Source organism: Nomascus leucogenys, chromosome 3 (assembly GCF_006542625.1).
Source record: "Nomascus leucogenys isolate Asia chromosome 3, Asia_NLE_v1, whole genome shotgun sequence".
Taxonomy (NCBI): domain Eukaryota; kingdom Metazoa; phylum Chordata; class Mammalia; order Primates; family Hylobatidae; genus Nomascus; species Nomascus leucogenys.
The window spans coordinates 94,534,644-94,560,245 of NC_044383.1; the positions used below are offsets into that span (position 1 = coordinate 94,534,644).

The window sequence follows — 25,602 nt, forward strand, 5'->3', positions numbered from 1 at the left end:
CTGGTATGGGGAAATGGGAAGTGACTGCTAATGAGTATGGAGTTTCTGTTTTGAGTGAAGAAAATTCTGGAATTTGAGAGTAGTGATGGATATACAACCCTGAATGTATGAAAAACCACAGAATTGTACACTTTATAGGATGAACTTTATAGTATGTGAATTATATCTCAATAAAGCTGTTATAAGCCGGGCGCGGTGGCTCACGTCTGTAATCCCAGCACTTTGGGAGGCTGAGGTGGGCAGATCACGAGGTCAGGAGTTTGAGACCAGCCTGGCCAACATGGCGAAACCCCATCTCTACTAAAAATACAAAAAATAGCCAGGCATAGTGGCACATTCCTGTAATCCCAACTACCCAGGAGGCTGAGGCAGGAGAATTGCTTGAACCCGGGAGGCAGAGGCTGCAGTGAGCCAAGATCACTCCACTGCACTCTAGTGACAGAGCAAGACTCCGTTTCAAACAACAACAACAACAACAACAACAAACTGTTATAAAAAATTAAGAAAATAAATGCCTCTTATAATTATTTAAAAGATCCCGGCCGGGTGCGGTGGCTCACGCCTGTAATCCCAGCACTTTGGGAGGCCGAGGCGAGCAGATCATGAGGTCAGGAGATCGAGACCATCCTGGCTAACACTGTGAAACCCCGTCTCTACTAAAAATACAAAAGAAATTAGCCGGGCGTGGTGGCGGGCGCCTGTAGTCCCAGCTACTCGGGAGGCTGAGGCAGGAGAATGGCGTGAACCTGGGAGGCGGAGCTTGCAGGGAGCCGAGATCGCACCACTGCACTCCAGCCTGGGTGACAGATGGAGACTCTGTCTCAAAATAAATAAATAAATAAATAAATAAATAAATAAATAAATAATAAAATAAATAAAAATAAATAAAGATCCCAAAATTACAACTAAGAGCCAACTTTCAAAATTAAATATAACCAGTTTAATAGAAAGACTACTTTTTCTCTAATTAGATTTGGATTTTTGTAGTCCTTTAAGCAAAATGAGTGAAGATTCTATCTCCCAGCAGACTATAAGCTTCATGAAGACAGGATCCACCTATGTGTCTTTGTGCCAGCATGTCCAAATGGATTACACATACAAGTGAATGGATCTTGGTGTATCTTCTTAATGAGCACTTGTGGGCTTAGCCTCTAAAATTTAGGCCTCTGTTTATTTATCTGTAAAATGGGGTTAAAGCAGTAACTACCTTACAGGATGGATGTGAGAATTAAATAAGATAATGGAGCTAAAGCTTTACATAGTTCCTGGCGTATAGTAAGAGTCAGTAAGAGGTAGTTATTGCCATTTTATTATGCAGTTATTATGATGATTGTATTTTGGGACTTTGTGTCAACTCATCACAAGAGATAAGAAATTTCCTACCAGCTGGCATGAACAAATCTTGAGTGATTATTTTTAGAATATATAGTCATTATTATTACAAAATGGAAGAAAAAGGAATTAGCAATTTTCAGATTTTGAAACAAAAAATTGGAAATTGGAATTCAACAATCGTAAGATTTTACAAGTCTATGAGTATGTGAAAAAAATTAAAATATAGATTTGAATTCCTATAAATGATTTAGTCTGAAACAGCTTTCTAAATTTCTACTGTTTTTTTCAGTTACTCCATGAAGTTTAAATACCAAAGGCCTTTTTGTTAAATAGTGAGCTTTCGGCCTGTGCTGCTTACAAGTGTTTGAGGGATGTCCTTCCTTCTCCCCAACCCTTGTATCCCTCATTCGTCAGGCTATAAGATGTGCCTTATTTGAGTGCAATGCTTTTCACTTTGCATGAAGTTTAACACATACTGATAGGACAGAAATTGAGTTGACAACTGTTTGGGGTAGGTAGGGGTGTGCTAGAGGCCAGACTTTGGTCCTTTCATCTCACACAGAGAAAAGCAAGCGTAGGTAAGTGATTTACCCAAAATCATATAACTTGGTAAAGAGACTTTGAAAGGAAAACTCAGGACAAGCCACTTTTTTTTCCTGTTACTACAACACATAAATCTCCTCTATCATATAACACACAGACAAACAAGGGACAACAAGCACCCCCCGCAAACCATCTCCCAGCAGCCACGATGGCAAGTATTAGGAGAAGGGACAAGCACAATGGGGAAAAGTGCAAGATTTTCAAGGAAACTCTTCCAAGTTTCAATGCAGGTTTTGATCATTTATCTGGTCACAAGTTTTCATTAGATCAATATGCTTCAATTAGCCTTCTTGTTTGCTTTTGTGAGGAAAATACAATGACTAGGGAAAAGCAGGGGAATGATGAGCGGGGAAGTGTTTTGCTGGAGATATTAGATAATCTCTGCTAGAATCAATTCCATGTATTCACACCATGGCCACCCACCTGGCAAAAATAGAGACAGCAGAGGGCAGGATAGAAAGAAGAGTCTTCTCACCTGAGGTCAGGAGTTAGAGACCACCATGGCTAATATGGCGAAATCCCATCTCTACTGCAAAAAAAAAAAAAGAAAAAAAAAGAGTCTTCTAATCCCAGGCATGAACGGGGCAAGATATCACCAAACTGGGCTGGAAATAATGGATGGCAACCCCACCATTGCACAGCATCCCTGGTATCTGTTCCTTTTTCTTTGTTCTCAATATCAGTAAGACCCACCCACAAGGGGCAAGATTTCCTCCCAGTGTGAAAAAACTTTCTAACAACTGAGAAAGTTGGATGTTTTCTCTGCTGAAAGGTTACATCTTGTTTATGGGTTGGAGTCTCTATTTTAAAAGTTCATGGGAAGAAGGACCCTGTGGAGAAGTATTATTCCCCATTCCCCCCAATTTAATCCTTTCATTCAATTCACATTTTTTCTTCCTCCTTTACCCTTTCTGGTTTCTCTCTTCTTTTCTCCCCTCCTTCCTCCTATTTTGCACCTCTATTTTTATTTCTCTTATCCATTCTTCCCTTCTCTTTCATCACATCAATCTTTAGTCATATATTTAATGTTTCTCACCAAAGTGAGAAAGTCCTGCTTCTGAAACCCTAACTGCTCTGCTGGATAAAAGATGGGTTTAACATTAAGAACTGCAAGTGGTCCAGCATTCCCTCTCATATCAGCCACCAAACAAGGAAGCCCTATGTCTATCTAGAGATATTTTGTGGAGCTTAATTCAGAATACATGTAATTTACGTGTATATACATATTAAAGAATTTTCTGGATGTGGTAGAAACCTTTGAAGTCTCTTCTGCATGTTAATTTCTCTGCTAATCCAGATGCCTCTACCCTTTGTGACATTAGAGAGGTCACTGAGCACCATCCCGATAACCCTCCAGAAAACAATGGCATGCCAGTGCAGAACCCTTTTTTTTTTTTAACTAATCATTTAGTATTCTTTTTTCTTTTCAAGAAAAGCCAGTCAAGTCCTAGGAGGTCTTATCACTAATACTAATTTCTCCCCAGCTCAGTCGATAGTCACCCTCCGCAGAGAAACTTACAAGTGTATCTGTTCACAGATTTACACATTTCCTGTCTACGTAATTACTCTCCAGAAGGAACTACCTTGAGCTTCTGTGCCCCTAAACTGATCTTTCTGGCCTTCCCATAATTATGTAGTCCAAAGAATCATAGCTTTTACAGATGAATTTGCCTCCTGATGTGGACTTCTAAGAGCTCTAACTAGAGCTAAACTGTGTATAGACGATAGGAGTTTGAAAGAAGACTGCAGCCTTTTAAGCTACATCGTCAACAAGCAAAATACCAGCTTGAATTGAAAGCTGTGTGTGTGTGTGTGTGTGTGTGTGTGTGTGTGGAGAGGTGAGAGAGAGAGAGAGAGAGAGAGAGAGAAAGGCCTCTCACTCTGTTGCCCAGGCTGGAGTGCAGTGGTATGATCTTGGCTCACTGTAGCATTGACCTCCCAGGCTCAAGCGACCCTCCCACCTCAGCCTCCCAAGTAGCTGGGATCACAGGTGTGCACCATATCCAGCTAATTTTTTTTTTTTTTGGTAGAGACTGGGTCTTTCTCTGTCGCCCAGGCTGGTCTCAAACTCCTGGGCTCAAGTAGTCCTCCTACCCCAGCCTCCCAAAATGCTGGGATTACAGGCATGAACCACCATGCCCATCTGGAAAAAATATTTTTGTTTTAGCAAAAATGTAAATGTAAAATTAATAAATTCTGGAGAAGAGCTAAAATATTAAAACTTTCTATAAGTTTATCAAATTATGTTAATTTGTTACTATTTGGTAAGTTTTAATTTTGCTGGCACGAAAATAAGTTTTTTGAAACTCAAATATCTTATTTGGATATGATTTTACAGCATATAAAAGCTTAGTTTTATATACTGTGCATCTGGCCAGGTGTGGTGGCTCACTCTTGTAGTCCCAACACTTTGGGAGGCCAAAGTGGGAGGATCGAGTGAGGCCAGGAGTTCAAGACCAGCCTGAGCAACATAGTGAGACCCCTGTCTCTACAAAAAATATTTTAAATTAAATTAGCCAGGCCTTGTGCCACTGCACTCAGCCTTGGCGACAGAGCAAGACACCGTGTCTCTAAAAATGAAAAACAAAAACAAATAAAAAAAAATTATACTGTGCATGAGAAAAACCCTTTTTTTGTTTGTTTGTTTTTTTGAGATGGAGTCTTCCTCTGTTTCCCCAGCTGGAGTGCAGTGGCATGATCTCAGCTCACTACAACCTCCATCTCCCGGATTCAAGCAATTCTTCTGCCTCAGCGTCCCAAGTAGCTGGGATTATAGGCATGTGCCACCACGCCCAACTAATTTTTGTATTTTTAGTAGAGACGGGGTTTTGCCATGCCACCCAAGCTGGTCTCAAACTCGTGACCTCAGGTGATCCTCCCGCCTCGGCCTCCCAAAGTGTTGGAATTACAGCATGAGCCACTGCACCTGGCCTGGAATTTTTAAACACAAATGGGGCTGGGCACAGTGGCTCACAACTGTAATCCCAGCACTTTGGGAGGCCTGGACGGGTAAGTCACAAGGTCAGGAGTTCAAGACCAGCCTGGCCAAGATGGTAAAACGCTGTCTCTACTAAAAATACAAAAATTAGCCAGGCATGGTGGCAGACGTGGTGGCAGGTGCCTGTAATCCCATCTACTTGGAAGGCTGAGGCAGAGAATTGCTTGAACCTGGGAGGCAGAGGTTGCAGTGAGTCGAGATCGCACCACTACACTCCAGCCTGGGCAGCAGGGCAAGACTCCGTCTCAAAATAAACAAAAAACAAAAAACAAAAGAAGAAGAACATCATGGATAATTCTACCATCCAGATAACTACTGCTCGTATTTTCTCCCAGTCCTTTGGCTATGCATATATTTTGAAATTCCTTTTAAAGATTTTCACTGCCCTGTTTTAAAGCAATCAATAATGTTTCATGCTGAGGCATGGCTCAATTTTCATAATAAAGGAGGAGACAGAGAGTGAGAGAGATCAAGAGCGAGGAAGATTCAAATGTCTCGGAGGAATGGTAAAAGAAAGAAAGAAGAAGAGGCAGGCAGCCAGATCCTCTCGCCTCCTTTCCCCTTGACTGCTGACACTGCCCCCCTACACCTTCTTCCCCTGGAGGCATTCCCCAAACCTTCAAATAGAACAAAAAAGCTGTTCCAGATCCAAAAAGCATCACAAGCCAGTCTACTATGATTCCTTGTGAGGAAAATTTCAATGTATATGATAGCTAGGTAATTTCTGGATGTTTGCATTTCTATCACGACGTGTTTTTAGGCTTCTAAGAAATCATGAATATCTTTTTTCCCCAAAGGATTTTTTTCAATCCCCTGAAAACATATCTTATATTCTAACACGAAGATGACCATTATTCTGACCTCCTGGCCATCCAGTTATCCCTCTGCATTAAGCCTTCTTCATACTTTCAGGATTTTTGCAAGTTTGAGTAAATAACCCAGTTTCCAGAGTAGCTTGCATCACTATGGCCTAGAACGTGAGACAATTACATGTATCCTCCTTTTCCTGTAATTCTGCAGAGGAAGAACACATAACCTATAGTACCTATAGGGAGCACTAGGCTACGCAAACAGAACAGTCTGTCAGCCTCCTAAGAGGATGCTCAGTATCTCCTTGGGCCTCTTTTTACTGAAGTCTCTAAGCATGGCAGTACTGGGCTTCTTGATCATACTAACCCTTTATCATGAGGTAATTATAGCTCTGCCTTCTGTTTCCAGTGTTCTGGTGGATTAGGTACTATGATGGTTAATTTTATGTGTCAATTTGGCTAGTTTATGGTGCCAGTTGTTTGGCCAAACACCAGTCTAGATATTGTTGTGAAGGTATTTTTTAGAAGTGGTTAACATTTATTTTTATTTTTAGAGTCATGATCTCAGTCTGTCACCCAGGCTGGAGTGCAGTGGTGCAATCATGACTCACTGCAGCCTAAACTCCTGGGCTCAAGTGATCCTCCCACCTTAGCCTCCCAAGTAGCTGGGACCACAAGCTCACACCACCATCCTGGCTTATTTTATTTATTTATTTATTTATTTATTTATTTATTTATTTATGTATTTTACAGACAGGGTCTCAATATATTGCCCAGACTGATCTCAAACACCGGGGTTCAAGTGATCTTCTCACCTCAGCCTCCCGAGTTGTTGGGATTACATGCATGAGCCACTGTGCTTGGCTGCATATGGTTAACACTTAAAGTAGACTTTGAATAGAGCAGATTGCTCTCCACAATGTGGGTGGGCCTCATCCACACAGTTGAAGGCCTTAAAAGACTGAGGTCCCTAGAAGAGGAAGGAATTCTGCCTCCAGACTCAAACTGCAATATTAGCTTCCTGTGAAATTTCCATCCTTCCAGCCTGCTCTATAAATTTTGGACTTGCCAGCCTCCATAATTTCATGGGTCAATTCCTTAAAATAAATGTCTCTGTCTCTTAAAATAAATGTCTACACACACACACGTACATACACAAACACACATACATATATGTGATAAATAGAAGATATACATATATCTTACATATGTATCTATCCTCTTTATCCTATATATTCTATAGGTTCTGTTTCTTTGGAGAACCCTAACTAATACAGACATACTGAATGACAATCTCAATGGACATAACTAAAATGCTAGGTAAAACATTTTTAAGATATCTTTTAAAATGCATCACTGAGCTGGCACAAAAAGGAGGGATTTTCGTATCCCAAAAAATAAATGAAAGCAGGAACCATGGTAGATAAGCATTTTTCAAATGCATTTTCCAAAAAGCACGTCCAGCTTTCACCCTGAAAGTTTCTGTCAGATTCTGGAGACCTTGAATCTCAACTCTGAGATGATGTTTAGGTATTGCCCAAGGTGGGGAACCTGTCAGGAGAATCCTTGCATAAAGCTGAAACCACAAAGGGTTATATCCTCAGTATAAAGATAAATAAGCCAGGCACGGTGGCTCACGCCTGTAATCCCAGCACTTTGGGAGGCCAAGGCAGCCGGATCACCTGAGGTCAGGAGTTTGAGACCAGCCTGATCAATATGATGAAACCCCATCTCTACTAAAAATACAACAACAACAAAAAATTAGCTGGGCATGGTGGCATGCACCTGTAATCCCAGCTACTCGGGAGGCTGATACAGGAAAATTGCTTGAACCCAGGAGGAGGAGGTTGCAGTAAGCCGAGATTGTGCCATTGTACTACAGCCTGGGCAACAAGAGCAAAACTCCATTTAAAAGAAAATAAATTAAATAAATAAATGAATAAATAAATAAATAAACCCTGCCCCAAAGAAGAGTGCCATTAGCCAGGACATTTGTCTATCTTGTTGACAGGAAAGGAAGGACACGAAGAAAGATCTCCTCTAAGAATTTGAAACTATTAATACAAGGCGGTCTCACACAGATTTTCTATCTAGATGTACCATTTATGTGGTCCAAAAAAACTGAACCCTAATAATACAGTATTTCAATATAAAAGGAGTCTCCATTAGTAGTACAACCAGGTGACTTGACTAGAAAGAGCAAATGCAAATCTTCACACAAGTTCATCTTTAACCTTAACCTCCGAGAATCCCCAGATAGAGTGCCAAGGCAAAACCTAGGAGAAAACACGGCACCAGGAAGTGAAATAGAAGAGGCAAGCAGCAGACAACAAAAGTAGTCCCTCCAGGACATCAAATATTGGCATTTTTAGTTACCAGATACAAATATTACATGTAAATTAAATAACAGAGGAGCTTAAATATTAACAAGGAACTGAGACTATAAAGAAAATCCAAAAAGATCTGAAGCAGAAACAAACAATACTTTAGAAAGTGAAAAATGCAATGATTCAGTTTTGGCTTTTTTTGAGACAGAGTCTCACTCTGTCACCCAGGCTGGAGTGCATTGGTACAATCTCTGCTCACTGCAGCCTCAACTTCCCACGCTCCAGCAATCTTCCTACCTCACCCTTCCGAGTAGCTGGGACCACAGGTGTATGCCACCATGCCCGGCTAATTTTTGTATTTTTAGTAGAAATAGGGTTTCACTATGTTGGCCAAGCTGGTATCAAACTCCTGGCCTCAAGTGATATGCCTGCCTCTGCCTCCCAAAGTGCTGAGATTACAGGTGTGAGCCACTGTGCCCAGCCAATGATCCATTTTTTAAATTAGGGAGGAGGGCCTTAAACAGCTGGTTAGACCCAGCAGAAGAGAGAATTAGCGAACTGGAAAACTGGCACAGACATTTTCCAGAATACATCCAGAATCAAAGAGATGGAAAATATGAAAGAGATGAGAGTTATAATTCATAATCAGGATTCGTGAAGGAAATAATAGAGTAGGGAAGAGAAAATTTCCAGAGATAATAACTGAGAATTTTCCAAAATTGTAAACAACACCAACCTTCAGATTCAAGAAGCCAAGTGCATCTCCAGCAGAATAAATAAAAAGAAATCCACATGTAGAACTATGATTGTAAAAATGCAGCACTCCAAGCCGGGCATGGTGGCGCATGCCTGTGGTCACAGCTATTTGGGAAGCTGAGGCAGGAGGATCACTTGAGCCACAAAGTTCCAGGCTGCAATGAGCTGTGATCATATCACTACACTCTAGCCTGGGCAACAGAGCAAGACTGTGTCTCTTACAAAAATTAAAACTTAAAAAGGCAGAACTCCAAAGGGGAGATAAAACCATAAAGGTAGACAAAGGGGGAAAAGTCACTTTTTTTTTTCCTTGAGACAGGGTCTAGAGCTCTGTGGCCCAGGCTGTAGTGCAGTGGTGTGATCACGGCTTATTACAGCCTCAGCCTCCTGGGCTCAAGTGGTCCTCCTGCCTCAGCCTCCTGTGTAGCTGAGACTACAGGCACATGCCACCAAGCCCAGCTGATTTTTTTTAATTTTTTTGTAGAGATGGGGTCCTACTGTGTTGCCCAGGCTGGTCTCAAACTCCTGGGCTCAAGCGATCCTTCTGCCTCAGCCTCCCAAAGTGCTGGATTACAGGTACCATGCTCTGTCTGACAGGTTACTTTTGAAGATGCAGCCTTAGACTGAATACTGACTTTCCAACAGCAACAATAGCAACAATAAAACCAAAAGATAGTGAAATCACATCATCAATGTGCTGAAAGAAAATAACCATGAATCTAAAATTATATCCCACCTGTAGTCCCAGATACTCAGGAGGCTGAGGCAGGGGGATCACTTGAGCCCAGGAGTTGAAGCCTGCAGTGAGCTGTGATCAAACCACTGCACTCCAACCTGGGTGACAGAGTGAGACCTTATCTCTAAAAATAAAAAATAGTAAGATAATATTCCCAGTGAAATATCTTTCCAGAATGAAGGTAAAATATAGATATTTTCACTTAACCAAAAATTGAGAGACTTTCCCACTGGCAGACCCTCGCCAAAGAAAATTATAAGGGATACGCTTCGTAAAGAAGCAATGGGCTGGGCACAGTGGCTCACACCTGTAATACCAGCAGTTTGGGAGGCTAAGGCGGGCAGATCACCTGAGGACAGGAGTTCGAGACCAGACTAGCTAACATAGCAAAACCTCTTTTCTACTAAAAATACAAAATTTAGCTGGGTGTGGTGGCATGCACCTGCAATCCCAGCTACTCAGGAGGCTGAGGTAGGAGAATTGCTTGAATCCGGCAGGCACAGGTTGTAGTGAGCTGAGATCACGCCCTGCACTCCAGCCTGGGCGACAGAGCAAAACTCTGTCTAAAAAAAACCCCCAAAGGGCTGGGATTACAGATGTGAGCCACCATGCCCGGCCAAATTTTGTTAAATAAAAAAAAAAGGCAATAGAAACCTTCCCAGATGGAAGGTTTGAGAAGAAGAAATAATCAGCAAAGATATAGGTAAATATGTAGGCAACCCTATATAAATCTATATGATTATATGAACAATAATAATATCTAATTTGTGGGGGGAAAGATTAAGCTAGAACTGGATCCCAGTACTAGAAACAGATGATAATATATTAAGATTTCTAAGGTTTTCATATTGTTCAAGAGGCAGAAAGATATTAACTTTGTTAACTGAAAATATTAAAATAGGTAACCACTGAAGGAATAGATGCACAAAGAATATAACTTCCAAACAAGAATGGGAAAAACTGGACAGAGAGGGGAAAAAAATTCTCAGTCAATGCAAAAGAAGGCAAAAAGGAAGAGGTAAAACATAGAAATATAAATCACCAAAAAGATGGTAGTAACAAATTGAATGTATCAGTACTCACAATAATATAAATGTAATAAAGACTCCACTTAAATGATGAAGATTGTCAGCTAGGTTTTTGAAAATCAGCAATATACTGTTTGCATGAGATTTTTAAAACAAAGTCATAGAAATGTTGAAAGTCAAAGGACAAGAAAACAAATATTAATAGAATAAATCTGATGGGGCTATCCATATTAATATAAAAAAGAGACTATGGCCAAAGCATTACTAGAAATGAAAAGGATTGCTACCTAATTCACAAAGAACATAGACCAATTAATTCTACATTCATATGCACCAAAAATCATGTACTCTTTTTTTTTTTTGAGACAGTCTTCCTCTGTCACCTAGGATGGAGTGAAGTGGCAGAATCATAGCTCACTGCAGCCTCGACCTCCTGAGCTCAAGTAATCCTCCCATCTTAGCCTCCTAAGTAGGGGACTACAGATGCAAACCACCACATCCAGCTAATCTGTCTTATTTTTTGTAGAGATAGGGTCTCCCTATGTAGCCCAGGCTGGTTTCAACTCCTGGGTTCAAGCAATCCTCCCACCTTGGCCTCCTAAAGTGATGGGAATACAGGTGTGAGCCACTGTACTAGGCTGAAAAGACATTTTTAAATTACTTAAATAAATGGAAACATAGCAAGTTGTTAGTAGAAAGCTTTATCAATAGCGTGAAGATGTTAATTCTTCCCAAACTGATTAAATCCAATTCCAGTGAAAATATCAACAATACTTTTCACCAAACTTGAAAAGCTAATTCAAAAATTTAAAGGGAACAGCAAAAGGCCAAAAATAGCTAAGTGTCCCTAAGAAAAAGAATAAGGTAAGGGGACTTGCCCTCCCAGATATCAATACTTACTATACAAGCTAAGTAAATAAAACAATGTGATATTAGCAGAGGTTTCCCACAGAAGGGCCGATGGAAGATGATAGGTAACCTGGAAACAAACCAATGCATATATGGAGACTTGATTTTATCATAGAGTGGGCTCCAGAGATGAGTAGAGTCAATCAATGTGCCAGGCGCGGCGACTCATGCCTGTAATCCCAGCACTTTGGGAGGCCGAGGTGGGTGGATCACGAGGTCAGGAGATCGAGACCATCCTGGCTAATACGGTGAAACCCCGTCTCTACTAAAAATACAAAAAATTAGCTGGGCATGGTGGCAGGCGCCTGTAGTTCCAGTTACTCGGGAGGCTGAGGCAGGAGAATTGCTTGAACCCGGGAGGTGGAGATTGCAGTGAGCCAAGATCGCACCACTGCACTCCTGCACTCCAGCCTGGGAGATACAGTGAGACTCCCATCTCAAAAAAAAAAAAAAAAAAAAAAAAAAAGTCAATCAATAGTACTAGGAAGTTTGATTTTTTATTTATTTTTTATTTTTTGAGACAGGGTCTCACTCTGTCACCCAGGCTGGAGTACAATGGCACCATCTTGGCTCACTGCAACCTGTGCCTCCTGGGTTCAAGAGATTTTCCTGCCTCAGCCTCCTGAGTAGCTGGGATTACAGGCATGCCACCACGCCCGGCTAATTTTTGTATTTTTAGTAGTCATGGGTTTTGCCATGTTGGCTAGGCTGGTCTCGAACTCCTGACCTCATGTGATCCACCTGCCTCAGCCTCCCAAAGTGCTGGGATTACAGGCGTGAGCTACTGCCCCCGGCCAGGAAAATTTATTAAACAACTGCAAAAAATTAAATTGGAACCCTACTGAAACCATACACAAAAATCAATTTTAGTTGTATTAAGGACTTAGATGCGGCAAGTAAAGCTATAAAACTTTTAGAAAACAGTTTAAGAGAATACCATTACAATCCAATAAAGGGTAAGTTTTTCTAAAACAGGAGACAAAAATATCAGTGCATGAAGGAAAATGTTGATAAATTCTACCGCGTAAAATTAAAGCTTTGCTTCACCAAAAGACATTTAAAAGACAGGAAAAGATAACCACTAAATGAATGGGGGGTGGGGGTGGTTGGGGAATGGTTTGGAATGGAATTTGTCAAATATATAATTGAGACAAAGGATTAATATCCAAAATATATGTTTTAAAGCTCCTATGAATCAAAGGGAGAAAGAAAAAACAAGCCTGCTAACATAGCAGGACCCCATCTCTCTCTCTCTCTCTTTTTTTTTTTTTTTTTGAGACAGAATCTCACTCTGTCACTCAGGCCAGGGTGCAGTGACATGATCTTGGCTCACTGCAACCTCTGCCTCCTGGATTCAAGTGATTCTCATGCCTCAGCCTTCTGAGTAGCTGAGATTACAAGCATGCGCCATCTTGCCCAGCTAATTTTTGTATTTTTAGTAGAGAGGGGGTTTCGCTATGTTGGCCAGGCTGGACTCGAACTCCTGGCCTCAAGTGATCCAACCACCTTGGCCTCCCAAAGTGTTGGGATTACAGGCGTGAGCCACTGCACCTGGCCAAGACCCCGTCTCTTAAGTAAATAAATAAGCTAATTGTGGTGTCAGGTGCCCGTGTTCTAGCTATTTGTGAAGCTAAGGCCAGAGGTTCACATGAACTCAGGCATTTGAGGCTGCAGTGAGCTATGATTGTGCCACTGCACTCCAGCCTGGGTAACAGAGCAAAACCCTGACTCTCAGAAAACAAAAAAGAAAATGAAAAGAAAAAAGAAAAAGATAAACAATACAATGGAAAAATGGGCAAAAGTCACAAACAAGTATTTTACAAAAGAGAAAACACAAATGGCTCATAGATACCTGAAAAATGTTTGATCTTATTAGTAATCAGAGAAATGCAAATTAAAACCACAGAGATATTTTTTCCCATCTGAATAAGAAAAATTTAAAAGTAAGTCAATAATAAGTGTTGACAAGGATAGGGAGCAATAATAACTCTTACTACCTTCTGGTGGGAGTATAAATTAATACAACCATGTAGAGAAACAGATTGATAGTAAAATTCAGTAGGAAAGTCAATTCTGCTCCTGGATTTACATACTAGAAAAATTCTTGCATATGTACACCAGGAGGCATGCATTACAGATTCTCATAGCAGCATTGTTCAGAATTACTAAAAAGAGAGAGACAGAGAAAGGGAGAACACAAATGTGCATTCATAGTAGTAAGGAGTAGTCACTAGTGGCGTATTCACACAGTGGAATACTATACAACAATGAGAATGAAGAAACCCCACTGTGCAAATATAACACAATTAATTTAATATCAACATTAAACAGAGTGTTGGGGAAAAACCCAAATCACTGAAGCTATATAATGTATGCTTCTGTTTATGTAACATTAAAAAAAAAAAAGAGCAAAACTTCACATGATTTTAGGGATGTATATGTAGAAGTTGTAAAATTATAAAGAAAGCAAGCAAATGAATAAAACACAGCTCGGAGTGATGATTATCTCTGGTGTGTGTTGGTGGGGAGGGGAGACACCATCTAAGAGGGCATGAAGAGGTTCCTATGGATACTAAGATTCTATTTTTTTAATGTAGCTGCTAGGATATAAACATTCATTTTATTTCATTCTTTTAATTGCACAAATACATTCCTACTGTATTTTATATGTATGGTACATTTCACAATCAAATGGTCAATGTGGCTGAGCACGGTGGCTCACACCTGTAATCCCAGCACTTTGGGAGGCCAAGGCTGGTGGATTGCTTGAGGTCAGGAGTTGGAGACCAGCCTGGCCATCATGGTGAAACCCCGTTTCTACTAAAAATACAAAAATTAGCCAGATGTGGTGGCATGTGCCTGTAATCCCAGCTACTCAGAAGGCTGAGACAGGAGAATTGCTTGAACCTGGGAGGTGGAGGTTGCAGTGAGCCAAGATTGTGCCACTGCACTCCAGCCTGAGACAGAGCAAGACTCTGTCTCAAAAAACAAACAAACAAACAAGTGGCCATGTGTGTTATTTCTGGGATCTTGACTAAACACATTGAGGTTGGGCTATGTCTCCTCTGTTTCCCTCTCCAAGAATGAGTTAGAAAATTCCATCTGGCCAGGCGCGGTGGCTCATGCCTGTAATCCCAGAACTTTGGGAGGCCGAGGAGGGTGGGTCACCTAAAGTCAGGAGTTCGAGACCAGCCTGGCCATCATGGTGAAACCCAGTCTCTACTAAAAATACAAAAATTAGTCGGGCATGGTGGTGCATTCCTGTAATCTCAGCTACTTAGGAGGCTGAGACAGGAGGATCACTTGAACCTGGAAGGCAGAGGTTGCAGTGAGCAGAGATTGCACCACTGCACTGCAGCCTGGGCAAGAGAGCAAGACTCCGTCTCAAAAAATAATAAATAAATAATAAATTTTAAAAATGAAAATTCCATTCTCTTATTGATTTAAATCTAGTCGACCTCTGGATAAGCCCTTCCCTTTGGCTTATTACTACCATATTCCAAATCTAGTGCTGTACTTGTCCCTGCTCTGCAATTATCAGCAGTCAGATTTTTGTACTTTTCTGGCAACCTAAGCTTAGGGGTACCAAGATCATCCTTCTGCCTTTCCAACAGTGTTTGCTCAGCCTGCAAGTGTAAGAGGAAAAAAAAAGAGGTTTAATTATAATCACTTCTCCAGGAACTGCTTTCCTGTAATGATGTCCACATCAAGTGACTCCAAAATAATTCTTCATTCTAAAAGAGAGTAATTCTGGCCGGGTGTGGTGGCTCACATACTTTGGGAGGCCGAGGCGGGTGGATTGCCTGAGCTCAGGAGTTCGAGACCAGCCTGGGCAACATGGAGAAACTCCGTCTTTACTAAAATTACAAAAAATTAGCCAAACGTGGTGGTGCGTGCCTGTAATCCCAGCTACTTGGGAGGCTGAGGCACGAGAATGGCTTAAATCCTGGAGGCAGAGGTTGCAGTTAGCCGAGATCGTTTCACTACACTCCAGCCTGGGTGACAGAGGAAGACTCTGTCTCAAAAATAAATAAATAAATAAATAGATAAATAAATAAGAGTAATTCAAGGCCTTGAATATCAACCAGAGTGAGTGATAGAAAGGCTTGATACCAGTATGTCACTCATGCCTTTCATGGGTAGACCTTTTCAAAATCACCCAGTGTCCCCCTCTCTGAAGACCTTCATCTGTAAAACAGAAATAATAAGCAACTGTGCTGAATGTTCTTAGAAGGTGTGGTCATAAACTTTCTATTAATAGACAGTAGAGCCTGTTGTTAACTCTGTCTAAATCTACACATTAATTTGGAAGTTTCATCAGTCTGACTCATATTTTCTTTTTTCTTTCTAATAATTCAGTATCCCAGCCTTTACACCCTCACTCAACTTCTTCTGGCATGGACATGCTCAGCATTGCCACACTTGCTAATAAAGGTAAAAACTATATTTTTTTGGCAGGCTTTAATAACTTTCATAATGAGCTACCATTCCTGTCATTTATTTGATTTGACCTTGCAAAGGCATCAGTAAATTAAAAGAAAGCATACTGAGATTTGGTGGAAGAAAAAAATGTCAATTCCCAAATTCGTCTTACGGGAATTCAAAATACACAATAGAGCAACAGCTGTTCTAGATTTCCATCAGAGATTAGCAGATAAGTTATTATTGAAATTCAAAGTTGTGACATCTTTAGATAAATATTTGCCCTTGATTTTCACAGCCTCTGATTCAACAGAAATCTGGAAGTGTTCACAGCTTGGCCCAGAGAAGATCGTTTTAAATCTACAGCTTTAAAATGTGGTTGAAAAGGAGCCCAGGTTGGATCCTGCCAGCAGGTCCGCTGGCCGCTGTTACCTCCCCACTGTCAATGCCCAGGTCTCTGCCTCCAGCCCTGTTTCAGCCTGTCCTGGAGGATTTGCTTCACCTCATTTACTGAGCCTGCCACAGATTCATTACCTGGCATCAGAGCTCCCCTCTCACTGCGCCTGCCCAGAGGGGTGCCAGCATACCAGCCAGATGCTGCTGGAGGGACTCCACAATAAAGCCTGGCTATTAAAGACTTCAACAGTCTCATAAAGTCACTTTGCCAGCTGTAGAGCACACAAGTGCCCGCAGATCCAAGCCTCCTTCCTTCCCCAAAGAAACACCTTGGATAAAGCCTTGGGATATCATCCATTAGCACACAGCTCCAGGCACCACATGAATTCCCTTACACCAGCACATGGTCTCTATTTCCTGTTCATTCACTTTGGAAGACAGTCCTTGAAATGACAAGGCCTGGAGTGTCTTGTACAACCACCGCCAATCCGGTTTCCAGCAGAGGCTTGTGGGCTAGGGAGTGTATCGACTTGTATTGTTAAAGGAATTTCTGCTCCTCTCAGTGTCAGCTGAAGAGCCCTCTGCAGTCATTCTCCTATTTTGAGAGAAGAGAAATAAGAAGAGACGAACTCCTGGTTCCTTCCTACGGGGTGTTTAGACCAGTGACAATGTTAGTCCTACAATTTGGATTTATTTGTTTATTTTTTAATCACCGCCACTTCTCCAAGTACAAAGTCTGTGTCTATAAAGTAATTAGATATCTTCCATATGTGACACCGGCAAGTCCATCTCATCATTTTACAGAGAGTTGGTGACTTCCTTTAGCCCCCCATACTGACCGCGGTCCCTCACCTACTGACTGATTGACTTATAAATCTGCCCCCCACCCACTTGTCTGTCCATTGAAGGCAAATTCGCCATCGGGAACACAGTAGTTTCTCAATGACTATCTAATGCATGGCCACCCTTCCCAAGATTTAGAATCTCAAAGGAGCGTGTTCTTTCCTCCGAAATCACCTGCCTGCGCTTCCCCCAGCCGGGTGTCCCCAGCCTTCACCTCGGTCCGGCCACCACCTCATCCCGCTTCTTCGCGGCTTCCAGGCCTGGGGCTGGGATCTCAGCCCCTGCCTGTAGGTGCGGCCCAGAGGGTGCGACACGCGTCGGAGCGGGGCAGCGGAGGCGGGGACAGGGACGCGGCAGCCACACCCGCATCTAGAGATCCCCTCTCGGGCATCCCCGAGGGCCCTTCTGCCTCCAGTTCCTTAAGCCCCCGAAGACCCCCGTGCGGCAAGAGCGAGTCGCAGGAACAAGTGGGGAATCTTGGCCGCGGCCCCCTCCCCCGCCTTATAAAAAAGAAATTGACTTTTGTTTGGAGTTTGTGAAAAGTGGGGCTCGGGGCCCAGTCAATGGGGCGCCCCGCGGCGCGGGCTGAGTGGAGCTAGCGCGAACCGCTCAGCCGCGGCCCCAATTAATCCGCCCTTTGTGCGGCCCGCCCGGCCGCCCCCGCCGCAGCCGCACCAGCGGCCCATTGTTCGGCCTCGCCGGGCCGCGGGATTTACCCTTTTCAAACAGCCGGTTTTGTCCAGGGCAGTTCGAGCGGAAGTTTCTCACTGACAATTTGCCCCAAATAGATAGATTTGTCAGAAGCGACCTTCAGGAAGGAAGCAAAAAGCCACCGGCCCGAAGGTTGGGCCCGAAACAGGGACTCTGCGTCCCACCCGCGGCCGCGCCGCCCCCCCGCGCCCCCGGCCCTCGGCCCTCGGCCCTGCGGTCCCAAAGCCCCGCGGGAGTCCACACCACGGCACCTGCTGAGCCAGACACTCCGCGGACCTGACCTGCGTTTTACCCATCTGTAAAATGGGGCAGCTGGGCGCTGGCAAGCCGTAAGTCCAAGAGCTTTGGCTCCACCAGCGTGTACGACGCTCATTTCCTTTCTCTCTCCCCACACCCTTTCCAAAAACTGTAAGCCAGAAAACCTGGCCAGGCCTCCACGACGGCGAGAAACGGTCTTGAAGGTCGGTCGCGGTAACGCGGTCCGGATCGTGCACGTGCTGTTTCGCCGCTGCCCTCCGGCTCTTCCTTAACAAAGATGTCAACCGTGCTAAATCACAGGTGGTGCCTTTGTAAGACCAGCTATTGTTCCCTCATAAGTCAAGATATAAAACGCTTTGTACTGAATGGCCCATGATCTGGAGCTCTCAACTTGGGAGTCGAGCTGTTAGATTTTTTTTCCCCCACCCACCAGAGCCACTCTTCTCCCAAATGACCTCACTTAATAAGCAAAATTTAAATGGGGGAGGGGGGACTCAACACGCTGTGGATGAAAAGAATAGTTACTGATTTCTTCACACTTAATGGCATGTAGGAGTCTTTTAAAATGCAGTCTCATACCAAACAGATCTGTGAATTTTAAGCAGAACTGAATTGTATTAATCAGTTGATGGGTTTGTTCATCTTCTATCACTAGATGAGAAATACAAAGATTGGGAATCCACAGCGTCTAATTCTACTGTACTTAAGCAATCTCTCCCTTTAGTCCAGAAAATTTCCTGCTAGTTGCACATGAGAGAAAAATTGAAGCAAAAAAAAAAATCTGTTTTTTGTTTATCCATCAGGTGAATACACACTTCAGCATCATACAGAGGAAACCCTAGGTGGTCTTTAGCAAGATTTCAGTGGTTAAGAGCTACAATTTAGAAAAGATGACAATACATACACAGTGTCAATAGTATTTAAACAAACATCCCAGACAACAGAATAATGGTTATTAACTATGATGCTTTGGGCTTCTGACTAATTTCCCATGTCTGTCTGCAGCCAAACAGCTGCAGAATTTTTCCCCCTTTAAAAACTGTTTGTGCATCATTTTAAAAATTGCATTTAACAGCCATATTCTCCAGAGCAGTCCCTCTGTGTGGAACTGAAGTGAATGGTTTAGCAATAGCGATGAAGCCAGTAAGTAGTAAGAATGTCTTTCATGCCAAAAGAACTCTAACCACTCTGCTAGAAATGGGCTACTTTAAAAGATTTTGCTCTCTGAAATGTAGACAGCTGTCTGCTACTGTATGACCTTCAGTATGGTTTACATGTCTAAATAAATGGAATTATTTAACCCTGCTCACACTTGCACTAGTGTTTTCAAAATTGATTAAGTTGTGCAACTGTACTAAATTGTACCTTTCTTGGGGTTTGAAAATATTAAAGAAATCAAAAGAGAGGGTAAGATTCTTTTGCAAAATTGCTTTCTCGCTCTTCCAGATAAATATTACATTTTAAAAATTACTTGGTGATCCAAAGATTAAAATGAATGCATTTCTGAACACCCCAAATATGCAATTCCAATGATTATTTAGCTACTGCAACTGGAAATACATATATTTAGGGATACAGATATGTACAATTATGAATACTTGGGTAATTACACATTGTAACTAACTATTAATGCATGGACTAAAGTCAAATTACCTCCACTATTTTCATTGTTATTTAGTACTTAATAAGTATCCACTTGGCACTAAAAGATGGTCAAAATATATCAAACAATGTCAGCCTTCCAAAAAGGCATCGAAATACTTATATCCTAGATAGATACACATATGTTGTATGTAGTGCATGTTGGTGTTTCAAATATCATCTCATTATTTAATGTCCTGATCTGATAGAAATGTTAGATTTCAAATCACTGTTTCATCTACCCCAACAGTTACACCTGAAATTTCAGAGGCTGGGGAGAAATGTCTGCAACCTACCTCCTCAGTTGTGAACTCCTATACCTGAAAGGCCAAATCCTCCTCCTCCCAGCAGGCAATCATCTTATGCCCTGAAGCATGAGATCTGATTACCCCTATCATCATCTTAGCTTGCATAGATACAGATGTTATTAACGGCTGTAGTTTATCCAACCCTTTTTTAAAACGCAGCTGCAGCATTTGACTTGGGGACCTCCTGTGAATCCCACTGGTTGACTCCGTCTTGCACAAAGCACGTGGGGTTTGGGGGAGGAAGAAGAGAGAGGGAGGTTTGTTTTGTTTTGGAAGGGTTTTTTTTTTTTTCTTTTTTTTTGAATCAGAGTTCCCTAAATAGCCACTCGGCATCTTTGTAAGTGATGTGAATTCTGAAATTACTTACTAGAATAGGACAACAGAGTACTGTGTGAACTAGATCTGTTGGAAACAAAGCATAGTAGAATGTATGATGCTATTTACTTCATTGGCAGAGATCAAATATGTGGTCCTGATATACTCATCCACATAATAAAGAATTGTAGCTTATTCTCAAATATATTGGCCACATTCAAACTGGAGTACCTGGTTTTACATAACAATTGTTTCTGCAAGTGTTGAAACAGTGATCTGGATAAAGTAGGTCCTAAAGCTGATGTGAAGGGAAGACAGGGACGTTTTTAAAATCTGAAAGGCCTGATTGGCAATCCAGGCAGATCAAATTCAGCGATTAACTGCTCAACCTAATCACTGACTTTTTCTCAGCATCTATGATTTGTGTCCCTAAGTATTGCTCCTGTAGGTCACATCATCCCTTCTATAAAACAGAGAGGACACCTCACAGGTTTTCTATACCTTGGAACACAGCAAATTTTAAGTACTGGCAGAAAGGGAATTCAGAAAAAAACCCTGTGAAGTAAAGGAGGCTGACGTTGCACAAATACTGAACTATAGTTTCAAGATGCACAAGACACTGTTCTTAATTCTGATTACTTCACTAGTAAGTAAGTGAAATTGCTTTAATTGGAGCTTCTAGAAGCCCTTCTGGGAAATAAGAGGTAGCTGGATGCAGTGGAATGCAGTGGAATGAGTATTTCGAAGAGCACTGGACTCAGCATTAGGAAATCGGGGTTCTGGGGATGATCTCTGTCTCTCAGTGAGTAAGCAAGGACAAGTTGTCTCTAAGGTTCTCACTTTCCTCATCTATAAAATGACTACATTAGAGGAGTGCCTTGTAACTTATGTGTTCTGTGATTCCAGGCTAAATGGCAGCCAAGTTACACTGTGTAATTCACAGGAAATTAGGAGGCTGAAGAAAGCTTGGCAGCCAGTATCTCCCTGGATTGTAGTCTGTGTTCTGCTTTCTTGTTTCTCTAGTCATTCTTTTGTTTTCAGAAAGCCAAAAAGACCTGCACTGCTTCCCAAGGTTTGGAGATCCAGAGGACCTGTCCCTGTTCCCTTCCTACCCCATTGCTGGGGCTGAGCAAAAATGAGCCCTTCACCTCAAGCTTCAGTAGCTTTCATTGAGTATCATCAGGCAGGTTCACTCATACGTTCCACATTTACAAAGCACCACTATATGCCAGGGTGCAAGGGACTAGAAAGATGTTTCTACTTGATTATTCTTGGAGCCAGAGAATGTCAAGATGCAGCGGGACTCTAGAAGCCTCGGAGTCTCAGCCTGACCTTAGAACTGAATTTTTGCCCAACCAAGGGTGTGAATAAATGCAAAGACATGACTTGTTATTTGTTAAGGTTGTGGGGTGAGGGGGGTGGTCACACAGAGCATTGTCTTCTTGTTGCTGTTAGCAGCGTTCATCTTCCTACTCGTGGGGAGTAACAGACTACTTTTGGCAACACAGTGCTCAAAAGTGTCAAGAAAAAACCCTGCAACTCAGGACCCTCTGGATTCTAGAGAACAAGGGTCCCTTTTCTGGATTGTTCTTGTTTATTTGGGGGGTAAATTTGGATAGGAATCAAACGACTTGTAGAGAGATCCACAGCAGAATCAAGAGCAAGCCCGCAAACACTGTTTCTTTCATTTGGCACTTAGCAAGCACCTACTATGTGCCAGACACTGCTCCATGACCCACCTCCTCTCTCACCATCCACCGGGCAAACAACAGCCATAGGTTGAATTATGATGTGGAAGCAAATGCAAATCAACTTCCTCCTTCATATAAACAAACAAACAAAAACTTGTGTCAGAGTGTTTTTGGATACTAAACATCAAAACTCAGCCAAGCTCAGCTGGTAGGTTTTCCCAGCCATTTCCTGGGTCTGAGCATCTCTTAACTCTGCATGTCAGTAAGGGGAATGGTATTTTAAAGGAGTGACTCTCTAGAGGTTGAATGGCCTCTGTGAGGGGGTTGATCACAGGGGATTGGGGAAGGGGTCTCTTTAACACCAATTCCATCAGCTCTGCTAGCTGATGGGAAAGCTTGTCCTTTCACCTTTGATATTTTAATTTAGAAGAATGTGTATGTGTGGAGGGAGTGTTAATGGAAAAAATGTCACCGTTTTTAGAGAAGCTAGTGAGTGGCAGAACTAGCAGTCAACCTCAGATAGTCTGAAACTTAGAGAGGTGCTCTGTACCCCTGCCTCTCTCATACAACCTAGTTAATAGGATTCTCTTTAACAGGGCATTAGCAGAGGAATGAGCTATAATACAATACAGTCCTCAGAGGACTATAGAATCAGTAGATTCTCCTAACACAAGGCCAGCTTTCCAGGGCAATTCTGGACAGCCTATCTCACCGCACACTGGTTTAGGGCTCCTTCTATATATCTCCAGTGTCCTGTGTTTCATCCCAATCTAAAACATTTATCACCTTTTATGTGTCTGCTCCCTGCTACACTGAGAAAGGAGTCATGTCATTAATCTCCTATATCCCCAGGGTCTGGCATATAGTGGGTGCTCAGTATTTGATGAGTGGGTAGATTGATGGATGGGCAGAAATACCCCTTGGTCCATGGTCCTCTCATGGTCTTATTTCCTATCTCTGGGACCAAAATGTAAACATCCTTTGATAAAAGATACCTTCCCTGCGTTTTAGGCTTCAGTTTTGGTTGAGAGCTCCATACTCACAAGCTCCTACAGAGGAAACTAGGGGCTATGTCTGAACCTGTTTAGAAGGGTTTCAGAACCTCTGAGGGTGTGGCTGTCCCCACCACCTTCCAAAGCAATAAACTTATCCTTGTAACTTAAGGTCTTGTCTCTGTTAAAAGATAATCCTGAGACAGATGGCATTTGCCCCTTATCAATCATTTCCTTTAATGGACTCACAGGAAAAATCTTTGAAAGCTGACTGAACAGGGTGAGAATCCTTTTACAAAAAGTATCTGGAACCCAGAGAGGTCTAGTCACTTGCCTAAGGTCACACAGCTTGTTGGCACAGCCCTGAATCCCTAACTCGTGGTTTCCAGCGTTTAGCCTGGCTGTGCCTCCCGTGGCCCCTCAGGGCATCTGCAGGTGACTTCCCTTCATTTGCCCAACATTTATGCAGCACCTACTATGAATCAGGCAGCATGCTGGGGCCTGTGGATAGAAAGATGAAGAGCCATAGTCTTTGTCCTTCAGAGGCTTTCTTCTCTGAGCTGTACCCGTGGTAGCCCCAAGTTTCTACGCCTTAAATCCGAGGTCCCCCGTGGCCTGCAGCAGCTTTGCCTGAGTAGAAGGCAGCCGGCACTAAGGCTCCAGGCTTATGTGGGACCTGGTGGGCGACGGGGCCTCAGCCCCTCCCGCCTACCCTGGAGCTTGTTGCCGCCATTACCACTGAACCAATCATGCCAGAAAGTCATCACGATGATTTCAGAACTGTATTGTGATTTATGCAAAGCGCGCCGATAATTACAGCCGGGCGCACAGAACACAGGATGCATATGCTGCGGGTGTGTGCGCGCAATGTTGTGCCTTTTGCCAGGGCTGAATGGGATGTGTGTGTATTCCGTAGGCATCTTATTGACACCCTGCTTGATTAGGGACTGGTGACAGGAAAAAGAGGGAAGATACCCATTTTGATTGTGAGACAATTTGATGAGCCTTGGGAGTATTTTCCAGAAGTTTTGGTGCCCACAAATGAGCCAGCCTGGCAGGAGTGTTCGAGAGTAGGGGAAGAGGTGGTTTGGAGCCCAGGAAAGCCATCGTCCAGCCCCCGCACAGGCAAAGCAATTCGTAGTTCTCCTTCTCGAAATAGACCCCTAAATGCTTCCCCTGGAGACAGGCCTGAGTCTAGTCACTATCCCCCACACTGTCCTTATCTTCGCCCCAGATAAATTAGTTCCACCCTGAAGTTCTTTGTCCTGAACCAAGCACCCTCTTTCGCGTCCGCCTTATGGGGGTGGTGGTGGTATGTGGCTGAAGCAAGTGGATTTCTGGCGTGAACCAGAACCTGAGGATTCCAAACGGAGCCTGGCATCTTACTGTGTTTCTCAAATCCTGCCCGAAATTCCTCCCCTCTCTGGGCGCCGAGTTCGAGAAAGTGCTACGCCGCCGGTCGGGCTAGCTCCACAAGCGGCTGTACAAGTTGGCTGTCAAAAAAGGCTGATTTCTCCTCCTGTCACCTAATAAAACCCTGCGCAATTATGGCCTCATCCCACAATTCCCCAATCTCGTCCCAATTCGAAAAACCGAGGAGGAGGGAATAACTTGAGAGATAAAGATCCCTCATCTTGCTCTTTCCCCGGGACCCTAGCCTTGGTCGCGGCGCTCCACTAGGGAGGACACAGGCTCTGGTGTGTGTGGTGTGCGCGACCCCGAGATCGAGGCCGAGCCAAGTCTGGGCAGAAAGTTGCAATCACGTGCTGTCGGAGCCCACTGGAGCGCACAGCCCGCTCCCCATGGGACGCCCGGGCGGAGGACCTGCTGCGCCCTCCCAGGGCTCGGGGGACTCCAGCATTCACTTGCACGCACAGGCAAACTCTGATTGAAAGCCCGGGATGACACCGAGTCTGGAGAAAGAGGGACCGGGGGTGGGCTGGCGGAATTGCAGAGCGCCGGCCACAGCTCCCCTCCCCGCGAACGTCGAGCGGAGGGCTGGAGGTGTAACCTCTGACCTCTGGCCGGGCCCACGCCCTGAGGAGGGACTGGCAAGCTCTTGTTCGACAAGTTCAAGCTGCCGAGAGAGCTTAAATAGAATTAATCTCTTAGAGATCGGGGATCATCGCTCCCTCGGCATGCGCTCTCCCAGCGCACAGAGCAAGGCGCGAGAGAGCTCAGGAATCGCGGGAAGGCAAGCGGAATGGGGAGGGGGTAGGGGATGAGGGCCGCTCTTCACTATCCCTCCGCCCGGAGGGCGGGAGACCGCATCGCCCGCCGAGGACGAGCCGCGGGAGGGAACGCTCTGCCCTCCAGCCGCCCCGGTGCAGATAATGGAGGCGACAAGAGATTCGCTCAGCGTCGGATGGGCCAGCTCTGCTTGGGGAAGCTGGCGGCATCCTCCCCTCGGCTGGTGCCCAAACCCACCGCGCGAAGGCCGAAGGAACGCGGAACCTCCAGAAGACCCCATCCTCAGCCCTGACTTGCCGTAGATATGTGCAAAATGAGTAAATTACTCACCTCG

General features: G+C 43.5%; 1 long non-coding RNA gene across 1 annotated transcript in view; it reads left to right on the forward strand.

Moving 5' to 3' along the window:
• The window catches only part of LOC115832384, a 33,640-nt gene extending 16,774 nt beyond the window's left edge, over window positions 1-16,866 (forward strand). Inside the window, exons 2-3 of the long non-coding RNA XR_004027874.1 lie at window positions 15,861-15,935; window positions 16,222-16,866. This is a non-coding gene — a long non-coding RNA (uncharacterized LOC115832384). The remainder of the gene's footprint in view (window positions 1-15,860; window positions 15,936-16,221) is intronic.
• The last annotated feature ends 8,736 nt before the right edge of the window (window positions 16,867-25,602 follow it).